At 41.5% G+C, this 14,175-nt stretch overlaps 1 protein-coding gene across 3 annotated transcripts in view; it reads right to left on the bottom strand.

Annotated features, from left to right (window-relative positions):
* The window catches only part of FTO (FTO alpha-ketoglutarate dependent dioxygenase), a 373,941-nt gene that overhangs the window by 313,083 nt on the left and 46,683 nt on the right, over positions 1-14,175 (bottom strand). The gene's annotated exons all lie outside the window — the stretch shown is intronic.

Genomic DNA, 14,175 nt, shown 5'->3' with positions numbered 1-14,175 from the left:
AAAGATGCTAGGTTCCTCAGCCTGTGCTGGGTACTGTGGCCCACAGAAAAGGAGTTCCCGTCATCAAATAGTGCAAATACTCATGAAGCTCAGCTGAGCAATCTGTATACCATACTAAGGGCCTTAACCTGCATTATCTCATTTAAACCTCAAACCTACCCAGTGAACAATCCGGTCAGAATTTCGACACGGGGGGGGGGGGGGTATTTTGAGTCTTACTACAGTAGAAAGTCAAAACTTTTTCTATGAAACGGTTATTTTTGGATATTTGGGGATTCTTTATATACTTTAGGCCAGTAAACAATTTATCCCTTGACTGTTATTAAATTGTTCAAAATATCCTCAGAACCTGATCTGTAAACGTTAGAAAGCCTAACCTATAAATGGAGTATGCTGAATGCTTCATACCACAATAACCACAAGGAAATTACTTTCTTGATGCAACATTAAAATTGAGGAGTCCCTAATAATGGCACCTTTAAAAGAGGTACCATCCCATTTAAAAAAAAAAAAAATGTATAAAGTGAGCCTTGTCCAAAGTAACAACTGAAGAAAAAAGAAAAAAAAAAAAGGAGGAAAGTCAGATTATAGCCTTTTAATTGAAGTGTCCCAGCAAAAAGATTCAACATGAAATCTACTGCTACTGATGAAGAAAATAACTCTAAAACATGTCAAAAGCAGTCTTCATTTTTCCTAAGAACAAAAGAGTTCCCATCTTTAAGGTCAGATTAAAGTAATAGGCTAGATTGAGCCATCTATCTGGTAAAATAAATGCTTCTGGACAGTGCCTAGACTAAAAAGGCCAAGAATTCCTAAGCAAAACACCACTTATAACAGAGCGGGTCAGCGCAGAGGCCTGACCCAGTGGGGGGATGCCCTGTAGCTGTAGGTCTAGAAGGCTACCCTGCAAAGTCTCGACAGACACTTAATCAATATCATGCCTTAGGACCTGAACTGCTACTATAAAATCAATATTACCTTTATTTTAAGTAGCAGGAGGAACAATGAGATTATCTTGTTCCTTACAAGTCTGTCATGGAAAATCTGGCTCATGGTGTGTGTCACCTTCTGTTTTTGCCTGGAAGGAACGCGTTTGTTGGACTTGGAGACAGTCTGGCGCGGCAATCCAGAAATAATAGGAAAGGTGAAGGAATAACACTTTGGCTCTGGAAAGCTGGGGCCTAAATATACGTTAGAATCTACAGGACAGCAAGGAATCCTCAAGAAAGCTCGGAGGTTTAAACCCACCGGCTCCAGGCTGATGACTGTGCAAAATTAGACCTCCAGCCCTGAGCTCCAGATTCTCCGGCTCCTTGGAGGCCAAACAGGCACCAGATGAGTGACTGTCCATAGGAGAACATCTGATCTCACACCAGCACCTGCTCCCCCCCGCAGCCTTCTGTTCTAAGTACGAGGTCACAATCCAGGGGATCATGCTAAAAAACCTGGAAATTATCCCTGATTCCTCTGTTCTTTCAAAACTCTCTCAAACCCTGTCAGCTTCGCCTCTAAAATACAGCTAAAATCCCTCTCCTTCTCCACCTCCATCATCACCACATGGGCCAAGCCTTGAGTGCCTCTCTCTTCCTGATGTTTCCCCCTCATTGTGCTCTGGCCCTCCAAGATTCCCCACACAGCAGCCAGCGGGAGCTCTGGAAAATGTAAACCGGATGCAGGCACTCCACAAACACAGCCTCCATCTTAAGACCCTCCCATGGGTTCCCATCATGCTTAGAATAAATACCAAATCTTGACCACAGCCTGAGGTTCTACCATGACCTGGCCTCATTCTTTCTCCCTTTGGCGTCTTTCTCTTTTAAGTTTCCGCCACTGTGCTTCTCTGTTCCTCCTGCATGCAAAGCTTATCAGCACCTCAGAGCCTTGTCCCTGTGGCTGGAATGAATAGCCTTGATAGCCTTGGGATCCCACACGGAAAGCCATCTCAGCCCCCTCCATCCACAGCAGCCCCTCCCCTCACTCATTATCATACCATACTGTTCATCGCTGTTAGATGGGGTCTTACGTATGTATCTTCCTTAGTACTGCTTACTCATTTCCTACCTTTGACAGAATGCTAACCTCCACGAGAGGAGGGACTTTGGTCTGTCATCAGAGAAGTCGCCTAGTCTAGAACAACACTGAGCACAAAATGGGCCTTGGCTAGTATCTGCTGAATGTATACCCAGGCAGCACCTGGAAATCTGTTCTGGATCCCAGCCTGGCTACAAGTATCAGCGATGTCTTCTCACTCCAAGTATTATGATCACACAGTAGTTAAGAACAGAGAATCATCTGAACTGCCCCACATGGGATCAAACATCTCTAACATTTTCCATTGGAAAACAGTGCGCTGTTCAAGACGATAGGAAGAAATGAATTCTCAGCTTTGCTCATTCTCTCTACTCCAATCCTGAGCAGCAAAGCTCAGAGGATGTCTCCAATTACAAACATCACATCCTCCTTCCTTTCCCTGTGCATCACCACACACACACACACACACACACACACACACACACACACACACTTTTCTCAACAATCTCACATGGTTGTCCATGGGCCTCTGGTTCACTGACTCCCTCACTCCATCCATCATGAACTTCTAAGTTTCACTTCCTCGATAAAGTGGCCTAAGTGAAGAGGAAGGGGGAGAGCTAATAATATTTATCAAGTATCTCCCACATGCTGAATATTGTGCTGATGGTCAAAAGCTTTTTTTTTTTTTAACTAAGTAAATTATAGTTAGCCCCATTTTTAGAGATGAGAAAATGTGGCCCGTGACTTGCCAGAAGTCAAGCAATTAAGTGGCAGAGGCAAGGTTTAAATCCACATCATTTGAACTCTAAAATTCCAACTCTTTCCAAGTCTTTGCTTTAGCAACATAAAACAAGAAACCTACCAATATTATCTTTCTTCTACGGTTTCAATTTGGGAATTAACACATCCTTTCGCAAATAGATCCGCATCACCTTTCTGATACTGGGTCCTTAGACTAGAAACTTCTTCGCAGGCAGTGGATTCCTACATTACAAACAGTAAACTCCCTTAAAAGTTCCCTTATAATCCTTATAAACAGGATTCTTATAAACAAAAATCCTTATATCCCTTATAATCCTTATAATCCCTTATAAACAGACAAAATATTACAGATGCAAAGGAGTGTCTCACCAAAGCTTCCCTTCCAGCTTGATTGTCCTGACTTTACGAGTGACACAAAATTGTCACTGTGGATCAGGGGAACAAATAACCCAGTTCAGCATAGCACATACCAAACATCCAGGGAGTTGATGACAGATACCAAAGCCCACAAAGCCAAATGATCCCCTTGAAAGGCCAACGTCTATGGTCAATCTGAGCTTCCTTATTAATACATGATTCTATTCTACTCCCACTAAAAAGCAAAAGCAAAAACAACACATTAAAATACCTCCTAAACACAATCTGTGGGGTTTTTACATAAATCATGGGTAAAATTAAATTTAATAAATCAAATTATTTCTTGTCAAACTTTATTCATCATAACAATAAATAATTTCAATAAGACTACATAAAACCAGGAAATCTAAAAAGGTTTATTTCTAAAAGAAAAATTTACATACAAAATTCTATGTAGAAGGGCAAAACAAATTGGTCTGACATGTTCATTTTAGCCCTTTCTTTCCTGGAAGATATTAGAAATTCTCTAAATGTATCCACTCACATAAATATCTTCCAGATCTTTCCTGAGGAATCCAGACACTTCTTCCATTACATTAATTTTCTCTGTGGATCATTATTAAATAAATTCTCTACAAGCCAATTTAAAATGGCACAGCATGAAAAAATAAATAAATGGCATATTGTGTTTGAAAGTAAGAACACATTAGGCTACTTGGTGCTTTTGCTATTTAAGCCTCTGTTTTTAGATAATAAAATGAGGGCTTTTAAGGCATGCTAAATCATGAGATATCGATTAAATTAAAACTCCAAACTTGCAGTGGCAAGAAACCAGGACTTTTCAGTCTCTTTTAAGGACTGATTAAAAACTTGGCTCTTAGTAAGGCTGCTGTCTACAAAAGGAGCCTTACTTTTATGAAAAGCTCCAACGCACAACAAAATAACACCAAATCAATACTCTTCTTCTTGATTTCCCTTCTCCTTTCTTCCTTCCTCTCGCTTTCTCTTTTTCTTTCTGTTTTGCTTTTAACATCACAGAATGGTGAGTGGTGTGGCATCAGGCTCAACCCAAAACGATAAAAACCCACACTCCCTGCTCCCCACCCTCGCACGCTCTACGGCTGTAAATATTTCATGGTATTACCATCCTTCACTCGGTGCTTATATTGTCTGATCAAGCCTCTATTTCTGTCTGTTAGATACTCTGGAGGATAGCGTTTTTTCATGTCTGCTGCTCAGTCACATAAAGCCCTTGCTTCTCAAAGGTTCTTCAAAGTTCAATAATTTATTAAACACTGCTGGGGTCGGTAAGCACTCACAGAAATGCCTAACTACAGAGTATGCGGAACTATTAAAGAGTTTCTTTAATAAAGAAGGTGACTTTAGAGAAAATGACAGCATTGTTGCTCAAAATAGAGAGGCATACCCTGAATGACTGAAGCTATCCTGTGTTAAGAAGCAAGAATTTAAAAATAAACTCAAGCACCTGGTTACAGGGGACAGTCATTAAGCCAGCACACTGTGAGACAGGCCCTCTACGGAAGTCCAAAATCAGAAATCAAGTCCCCAGAGCACCTCTCCCTCGGTGTGACCAGTCAGGTCTCCGTGTCTCCTCTTCCTAAATACAGCTGAGAGTTTACACGTTCAGTAAAATACTTTTGAATCTGTACACCAATGACATTTTTTACTTACCAATATTACTCCCAAAGTCTACTCATCTCCTTATTCCTTCCTACTGATCTCTGAGCACTAAACTCAGAGGACACCAAAACAGAAATACATATAACACATACAAAAGCAAAGTAATACAAAAATGTGAGTAGTATACTTGAATGAGCTAGTATTTACTGAATTCAGATTTATCAGTGGCCACAGGGGATATAAACAGACTAACACACTTCTCTACGTTCAGAGGCTACAAAATCTAGCTGGGTAACAAATTACACACTGAATACTTACAGTAAGACCCAAAACAGTATAGTATTTTTCTTAATTTTTTTTATTAACATACAATATATTATTAGCCCCAGGGGTACAGGTCTGTGAATCACCAGGTTCACACACTTCACAGCACTCATCATAGCACATACCCTCCCCAATGTCCATAACCCCACCACCCTTTCCCTACCCCCCTCCCCTCGGCAACCCTCAGTTTGTTTTGTGAGATTAGGAGTCTCTCATGGTTTAAAACGGTATAGTATAGACAGTATAAACTGAGTGAGAGGTTTTGAGGGCCACCGTACCTCAGAGAAGGTAGAAGAAGCCTATTTGAGTGACAGTAGTCAAGGAAGGTGTTAAGGAAGAAATTACTTTTGTGTATTTAATTTTGCTTTCTTATTTTGATTTCCAAATAAGTCTTAGGAAAAGAGACCCTAATGTCCAAATGAATGATTAACACAACAAACTCACTTCCATTGAAACATGGCAGGTATAAAGCACACACTGAGCTCCCTCCCGAAACCAAGAGAATGAGAGAAAAGGTATCAGCAGATGAAAAATGTCAACCGCACATTTTGGAAGATAGAAAAGAAAGGCTAAGTAGTGTAACAGAACAGGCAAAGTCGAAGCCTGCTGGCAGGGCAGGGATTGGGGGAGAAAAGGGAAGGCCAGTTAAGTTGTGAGCAGATGCATGCCACCATCTCCAGGAAGGCTCAGGAACTACAGGAACTGGGTACCTCTGATGTCAAGCACATTTCAGAAGTGGAGATGAAAACAGGAACCCTGGCCAGAAGTCTCTGGATAGAAGCTCGACCCCAAATCCTTTCTCTTATCTCCCAATAGCCCAACAACCAACACAACCCTGATCGAGCGACGGATAGTTTTCTGTCTGAAAGTAGTTGACCCAGAAAGGTCTGGACCTTAGGGTGTCTAAGAACAGAGTGAGGGCTGCATGGCTTTGAGGGCCTTCTTTTTTTCTCTGGGATTCCATAAACTCATGATGGACTTGGAGGCATCATTTTTCATCCCACTTACCAGGCACTCAAACGGACACTTCTGATTCCAAAAGTCACTCCTATCTTTTAGACCAAGGAAATTAGCTTATTTTATTTCTGTGATCATTTCTTTTCTTCTGACATCTTGGATCTCATTCTACAACTCCTAAAGTTAGATACTACCCCACTGGGACTGACCCTCTATTTTTATATCTTGCTTTTTTTTGTTCTACTTTCTGAGTTCCACTTTGTTTTCTAATCCTATTGGAGTTTTGATTTTTACTATTGTAGTTTTAAATTTCTGAGACTTCTTCCTTGCTCTCTAAATGTTCCTTTAAAAAAAATATTTTGCAATGGAAAATTTTAAACAAATAAAAGTAGAGAGAACTGTATAATAAAGCCCTCATGTACTCACTCCACAACTTCAACAACTGTCAACATTTTACTCATCTTAACTATTCTTCAACCCTACATTTTTTCCCTGAATTACTTCAAAGCAAACCTTAGACATTCTCATCTTTCAACTGTAATTCTTTGGTATGTAACCTCTACTACAGAAAAACAACTTTCCTTTAAAAATATCATGATACAGGGGCGCCTGGGTGGCTCAGTGGTTAAGCCGCTGCCTTCGGCTCAGGTCATGATCTCAGGGTCCTGGGATCGAGTCCCGCATCGGGCTCTCTGCTCAGCAGGGAGCCTGCTTCCTCCTCTCTCTCTCTCTGCCTGCCTCTCTACCTACTTGTGATTTCTCTCTGTCAAATAAATAAATAAAGTCTTTAAAAAAAAAATACTATGTTAAAAAAAAAAAAAATATCATGATACATTATCACAACTAGCAGAATTAATAATATGAATGTTCCTTTTGATTAACATCTTGTTCTTATTTCATGTAATATCTTTCCTCATCTAAGAATATTAATTAGAATTTGTTTTGAAGTTTTGTCTTTGACTGTCCATCTTGTACTACTTCTCTGTATTCCCTCCCCTCTGATTCCTTCTCTTTTTTTCCGCTTTGTATTGTCATATTTTGGTGGGGGGGATCCCTCCACACTTGATGATGCTTACCTATCAGGTATAAGTTCAAGTGAGGTCATATAAATGGAATTGGAAGCTGTGTGTACAGAAACTGAGGTTGTCAGTTGGTAGGCCTTGCTGTGGGGTGGTCTAATGGAAACCTGGCCTTTTCTTTAAGTATCACCAAATGTCAACCTATAAATTCTTCTTTGGGCTGGTCAGCTTCCTGGAAGAGGAATCCTCAAATCTCTTCTGGCTGCGTTAGTTACATACCACTCTAAATAAGAGAGATCACAAAGGACAGGCCTAGTTTGTTTCTAGCCTGAGGAAGTAAGTGTGGCTTATTTGGGCCACATAAATTCAATTCATAAAATCCAATTCACAGAGAGCACTTTACAATAAAGAGCTTTCAGGTAAAAATCCACATTTTGAGCTTCTTTCTAAAACAATCAGGATCTGCAAACATGGGGCCTACGTTCACACACTCAAGGTCAGTTACAGTTGGCCCCTCTGGATAGTGCATGTACCCCGAGTTTCAGCAGCACCGGCCCCTGCTGTCTCTCCTAAATTGAGACTGAGTTGCCGCTTTCATTAACCATCTTCCCCTGTACGGTCGCTGTAGGTGGGCAAAGTTGAAGATTCCTGCTACAGTGAGATGAATGCATAAAAGGAAAAGATACTTGTAAAATACAGCTGGATTTATTTTATTTTGAGGTATCCTGGAAAAAGGATGAATAATCCAAAGGAAGAGAAGGATAAGGCAAATATATCCCAGCACTAGGCGACCACAAGAGGAACCCTGTATATTTCACGTCTCAAAAATAAACAGTCCTCCAATACCTGAGTACCCTCACCACAACCAAAATCAGCTCTTCTCAAAGGGTCATATGCCGAAGACCCAGATCTTTAGCTGGCGGGGGCGGTAGGGGGTTGGCAGGGGTGTGTAGAAACAGAGATTTAGCCTTTGCATTCCGAAAGGGAAAGGAAATTCTCAAAAATGCTTTTCCTCCAAAAAGGGCAGGCAAATTATAATGCTTTATAGGCACGAAGACGGATCAAGTTCTGAATTCATAGACTTTTTAAAGCCCTGAAGGCTCTTTTCTTAAATAATACACTTGGCATTATAAAAGTAAATATGTATCTAGAAATACACATACACACACACACACACACACACACACACATACATATCTGTATATATACATACACACACACGAGCCAAGCTTAGCAAATACATCAGGTAAATTCCTAGAAGTTTCTAAGGAGGACACTTTAGACATATTAAAGAGACTTTTTAAAACTCAAAATGATCAGCCATTAAAATATCCAGTGACATTTCTTTTTACTGTCTGGAACCGATTTCACCAGTTTCAAACTCAAAAGTCATCCCCATGACTCTTGGCTATATACCTATTAGCTAAAAATAACAATGCTACAAAACCTGCTTTTGGATTAACAGCCCTGTCATTTATCCTTTAAATGTTTATCTCCTTTGGTCACAATTTTATTGTAGTTAAACAGCAACTAGTGTGTGACCAAAAGAATTCAAAGGCTCTGAGTACAAAAAGAGCACACTGTTCTGTTTTCCAGCTGAATGGACTTTTCCATGTGCGAACAAAAGACAAGGTCCTGCTATTCTCCAAATTAAAAGGCAAGAAACAGCAAGGAAAAACACTGCACTGAAAACCTCTCTCTTGGTTCACTTTACAAATGCTAATGAAATAGTGAACCAAAGAGCTGCTTTTCTCTTTCCAAAGTTTTCAAAGTCATGAAAAATAATTACACGTCCCAGCCTTGCTTTTAAATGGGTTGTGTTAATAATAATTTGCAACGTGCTGTATCTAGTACAGTACATTTTATCTAAGATGGATAATATGAGAGAAAGGACAGCCATATGCAAACACTGTGGCTTAAAACCAATGAGTCAGGCAAAAGAGAAACAGTGCTATCGGACAAGCGGACTGAAATCACTCAATAGATGTGACATTTGAAACCTGAAATTTTCAAAAGCTCCCCGGGGCCTTAGGAAAGCAGATGAGGCTGAATCCCCAAGGCCCTCTGCTAAGCTGAGAAAAGAAGCTGTTGCTGCTGCCTGACACTGGGGAGTCGTGAGGGCTCCCTGACCTAAGTCTTAAGGAGGGCCACTAAGACCAGTCCCAGTAATCATTTCCCTAAATGAGTTATCTCCTGGTCCAGCCCTCTGGCTAATTCCGCTCTCATGTATCTTTCATATTCTCACTTGTGTCTTTAGTTCTTAAATAAATGAATGCATTATCTTTTTTGGAGGTTGCTTTAATTTGTAGGACTGAAAGAAGGAAGGGCGAGGAAATGCTTTCGGTTTTGACATTGTTATTTAGCAAGAGAGTAGGAGTCCAGGGGCTTGGGATTTATCTTCTTTTAGGGCAATGAGTACAAACCATGGGTTATCTAGGATCAAGTCTGGTTTGCAAGTGACAGAAAATCCGAAAGGACAGTGGCTCCACCAGACTTGGTGTGGTGATTCTCCTACTGTCTGGAGAGACTCAAGTCCCCTGCCAGCTGACCCACTCTGCTACCCTGAGGGCTGGCCCTTGTTCTCAAGATCTCAAAGGTGTCCTGATCATTCTGGGCAGCAGGATAAAAGAAAGGGCCTAAAAAGAAAAAGGCATAGGGCATACACCACCTTTCTCTTAAGGAAACATCCCAGAAACTACCACAGAATACAGGCTCTTGTTAGTCACGTGGTTAGACCAAAGCCGCAGAGGACGCTGGGAAATGCAGCCTGTATTCTGGGTAGCTAACCACGCTGGAAAATCCATGATAGGAGAAGGCAACAGGGGTTTGGGAGTTTATTCAAAGTCTCTACCACATGGAGATTTCCAAGTTTTATGAAAGTGGAAATAGTTGATGATTCCAGCCCAAAAAAAAAAAAAAAAAAATCCTCTTCAGAATAGAAAATTTGCAAATGCTGCAAAGAGAAAAGCAGTGAAATCTACAGACTTGACAATGGAGCGGAGGCCTTGAACAATTTCCTATAATCCCTCAAGTATACTTCAATGATCTGAATCAGACAGCTGAATATTCTCATGTTCTTCCTCCCCTCGGGAGTGAGTGTCCTGTTCCCGTGACTCCCACAGACCTGGAGGGACTCTCCTCTGGGTCGTGTCAACTGTCCAAGTTCCTCAGCCCTGCAGCCCAGTCACCTCCCATCATTAAGAAAGAGGAGCCTCTCACATCCAAGGGGCAAATCTCACATAAATGACATTTGGCTGATGCCCAAAGGTGACAGGGATGAGAGCAGGATAAATAAAGAATAATGTAGAAGCCAGTTGGGGCAGTCTTTCATTACAGCTCTTTCAAGAGCTATTAATCTTGGTCATAGTCAGTCGGCTAAAAATAATTACTTCTCCTAACACATGTTGTACACGCCAACTAGCCATGGTAACAGGTCAGCCCCTTTGCCTAGGAAAGACGTGGCCTCTGGTTTGCCCACAGCCATCGGAACGGGTCTGCCCGGCTGTTCGAGCACAAGCTCCTGGTCAGTCTAACCGAACAATACTGTCAAGAGGAAGATCACCATCAGCAGTATAGTCAGAAGTACCTGGAAGACCGCTTAAAGACAATGAGAAATATTTTACAAGATGTTAACTTCCTTTTGATTATAATGAAGGGAGATAAAATTTCAAATACCTAAGCATTATTTTCTTCCCCCCAAAGTAGTTCGCTCTTGAGGTATTTTAATGGAGTGCCGTGTGTCCTGACTCACCAGAAATTTCTCGACACCCCCTGAAGTTCAAAGTATCTTTGAGCCCACAAGTCAGGTTAGTTTATGGAAAATGCTCTGGGCCTGAAATTCTAACTTGCAGATTCAGTGCTAAATTAAACAGCTGAGTAATCCTGAAGAAGCGAACAAATTCTCTGGGTTTCACCATGGTTCAGCTGTACTACAGGCAAGCTTGACTCAAAAAAGTGGTATGGCTCCTTACGGGCTAGACAGTACAAATGGGGGCGCCTGAGTGGCTCAGAGGGTTCAGGTCATGACCCGGGGCCCTGGGATCAAGCCCGGCATCGGGCTCCCTACCTTTTCCCCCACCTCTATCCTAACCCCCACTGCACACACACTGGCTCTCTAATAAATAAAATCTTTAAAAAAATAAATAAATAAACGCTACAAAAAGCCCAAAGTAAGTGATATATCCCTCCTTCTTCATCATCATCACCATCATCATCAACATCTATCTCAACTTCTAAAATTCCCACGTAGGACGGACCTGAGAAAGGGTTTGGAAGAGGATTCACAGCAGGGCTTCTTTACGTCATAGACATTTCCAAACCCACTTCATGAACAAGGCACAGAAGATATAAAAATTAAAGACGAAATTGCACCAAGCAAGGTGCCCTGTCACCCAAATGGTGGAAGGACAGCAGGAGCCGCCGCTGGCTGGGGGTCACGAGGTAGCAAGCAGCAGGAACAGAACAAAAAGGGAGACTCTATTAAATGACAACACAGCAGCCACATCTGCAGCAGCTGGGAAGACAGCCTGGAGGGCCCACCTTCCTGGGATAGCAGAAACCTGCAGTATAGGGAGAAGGGGAGGTGCTGCTTTTTTTTTTTTTTTTAAGGTTTTATTTATTTATTTATTTGACAGAAAGAGATCACAAGTAGGCAGAGAGGCAGGCAGAGAGAGAGGAGGAAGGGAAGTAGGCTCCCGGCTGAGCAGAGAGCCCGACGTGGGGCTTGATCCCAGGACCCTGAGATCATGACCTGAGTCGAAGGCAGAGGCTTTAACCCACTGAGCCACCCAGGCGCCCCAGGGGAGCTGCTTCTACCATCCCACACTTCCCTTCTTCGAAAACGGGGAAGACTTAGCCCAATGAGCTCTTTTTCAAAGAGACATCTAAATTACCGCAATGGGCACTGCATCAGACAGGAGCTCTCCCCTCTCAAGGTGGAGGTCTTACCCAGTAACTGTGGGCGTTGGCTGGAGGATTTACAGTAATCAGCAAAGACTCAAACCCAAGTGGCTCCAAATAATAAGAAGCAGGAGTTATAGCCAAATCACAGAACCTCCTAGGACCATGAAAAATCCCAGCAGATATTTTGCAAATTACATGAAGTTAATGTTACAAAGCATGCACACAGACACAAACCTTGGAGGAATTTTTTCAATTATACCAACAACAGAAACTGTAAGTTCCTAGAGGGGCAGCTATAAATCTAGTAATATTTTCATACAACCATAAATCCTATAACATTTTCATACTTCACATCCTTATAGGACTTCATGAGTAAGTGCCCTCATTGAAAACCTACCCCTCGATTTTTTTAAGCCCTCAATGAAGGAGTCTTTTAAAAGGGGGCGGGGGGGTGGCAACACATTTGACTATGGGAATTTTACTTGCAAACCCTTTATACCTTGAGGGAAATGGGTTTACTTTTATTATAACTATAAACTTCATTTATCATTTCACAGGAGACATTAAAATAATTGTGGGCAACGTGATGCTGTCCCTTGCAAGCCACATTCCTGCCCTGCAGAGAGACTGCTGCCACACAGCTGGGTTAGAAGATGGTGTTAAAATTACTGTGGAACCACATAATTGCTCCATCATTAGTGGTTGGGGCTGGGGGGGGCGGGACTTGAGAGGGGGATAAGTCTTCAAATTATTCCATGTGGATTAAAGAGGAGGATGCACAAACATATGCAAGATTGGTTGCTAAGCTATAGCACAGAAATCCCTTTGTTTTTAAAAAATTGTTTTTAGATTTTATTTTAGGAGGAGTAAGGGCAGAGGGACAGAATCTTCAAGCAGACTCCCTGTTGAACGTGGGGCCCAACACGGGGCTGGATCTGAGATCATGACCTGAGCCCAAACCCTGGGATCATGACCTGAGCCAAAACTGTGGCTGTCCACTGAGCCACCCAGGGGCCTCTAAAAAATTTTTTAATACTCAAATACTACCTTCTTGCGTTAAAAATTAAACTGACTTCTATTCAGATCCCCCTTGACTCAGCTGTTCTACTTCCACACGTATACAGAGAGACCATACTCTGTACCCACTCATCAGTTGATGAACATTTGCACTGTTTCCACATTTTGACTATTATGAATAACGCTGCTGTGAAAAGTATATTTAAAAAGTCTAACCCTGGGCACATGGGTGGCTCAGTGGGTTAAAGCCTCTCTGCCTTTGGCTCAGGTCATGATCCCAGGGTCCTGGGATCGAGCCCCAGATCGGGCTCTCTGCTCGGCAGGGAGCCTGCTTCCTCCTCTCTCCGACTGTCTCTCTACCAACTTGTGATCTCCGTCTGTCCAATAAATAAATAAAATCTTTTTTAAAATAAATAAATAAATAAATAAAATAAAAAGTCTAACCCTGCAAAAGCCTATGGCTGTCGTATTCCTTGACCTATCCAAACTTTGCCTCCTAAAAAGGTAGCAGCTTTGACTCTCTCCAGAGATACTCTACCTTTATGCAAGTACTGAATTTTAGAAAAATTTAGAAAAAGTACTCTGCATCTTGCTTCAAGTGTCTTGAAGACTGTTTCATATTGATACATATGGAACCATCTCTTCTTACTGAGACTAGAGCAGTTCACCAGCTACACCTTCCTTAATATTTTAACATATCCCTTGTGATGGATGTTTAAATTTTCTTATGTTTTGCCACTACAAATAATGTCACAGTGAATATTCCTGAGTATGTCTTTGTGCACATGTCCCAGCATGGAAGGTAGAATAAATTCATGTAAAATAGCTGGGTCAAAGGGGATTTGAAAATAAATCATTTTTTTGTTTCCAGAAAACTCTAATTCAGCACGGGACAATAGAAGAGATTCAGATCCTAACTGCTTCTTGAATAAGAGAGTGTATAATCAGCAGCATAACCAAAAAATGAGCAATCCACTGAGTAATTATCTTTAATATCTTTATTGAGATATAATTCACATAACATAAAATTCATCCATTTAGAGCATACACTTCAACGATTTTTAGTATAGTCATGGAGTTTGGCAACAATCACCACAATCTAAGTTTAGAACTTCACCCTAACCCTAAAAGAGAACCCCTGCCCCCACCAACAGTCACTCCC

Source organism: Mustela putorius, unplaced genomic scaffold (genome assembly GCF_011764305.1).
Source record: "Mustela putorius furo isolate JIRA1106 unplaced genomic scaffold, ASM1176430v1.1 tig00000174_pilon_pilon_pilon, whole genome shotgun sequence".
Taxonomy (NCBI): domain Eukaryota; kingdom Metazoa; phylum Chordata; class Mammalia; order Carnivora; family Mustelidae; genus Mustela; species Mustela putorius.
The sequence above is the reverse complement of the archived record's forward strand: the minus strand, read 5'-3'. Positions and strand labels throughout refer to the sequence as shown.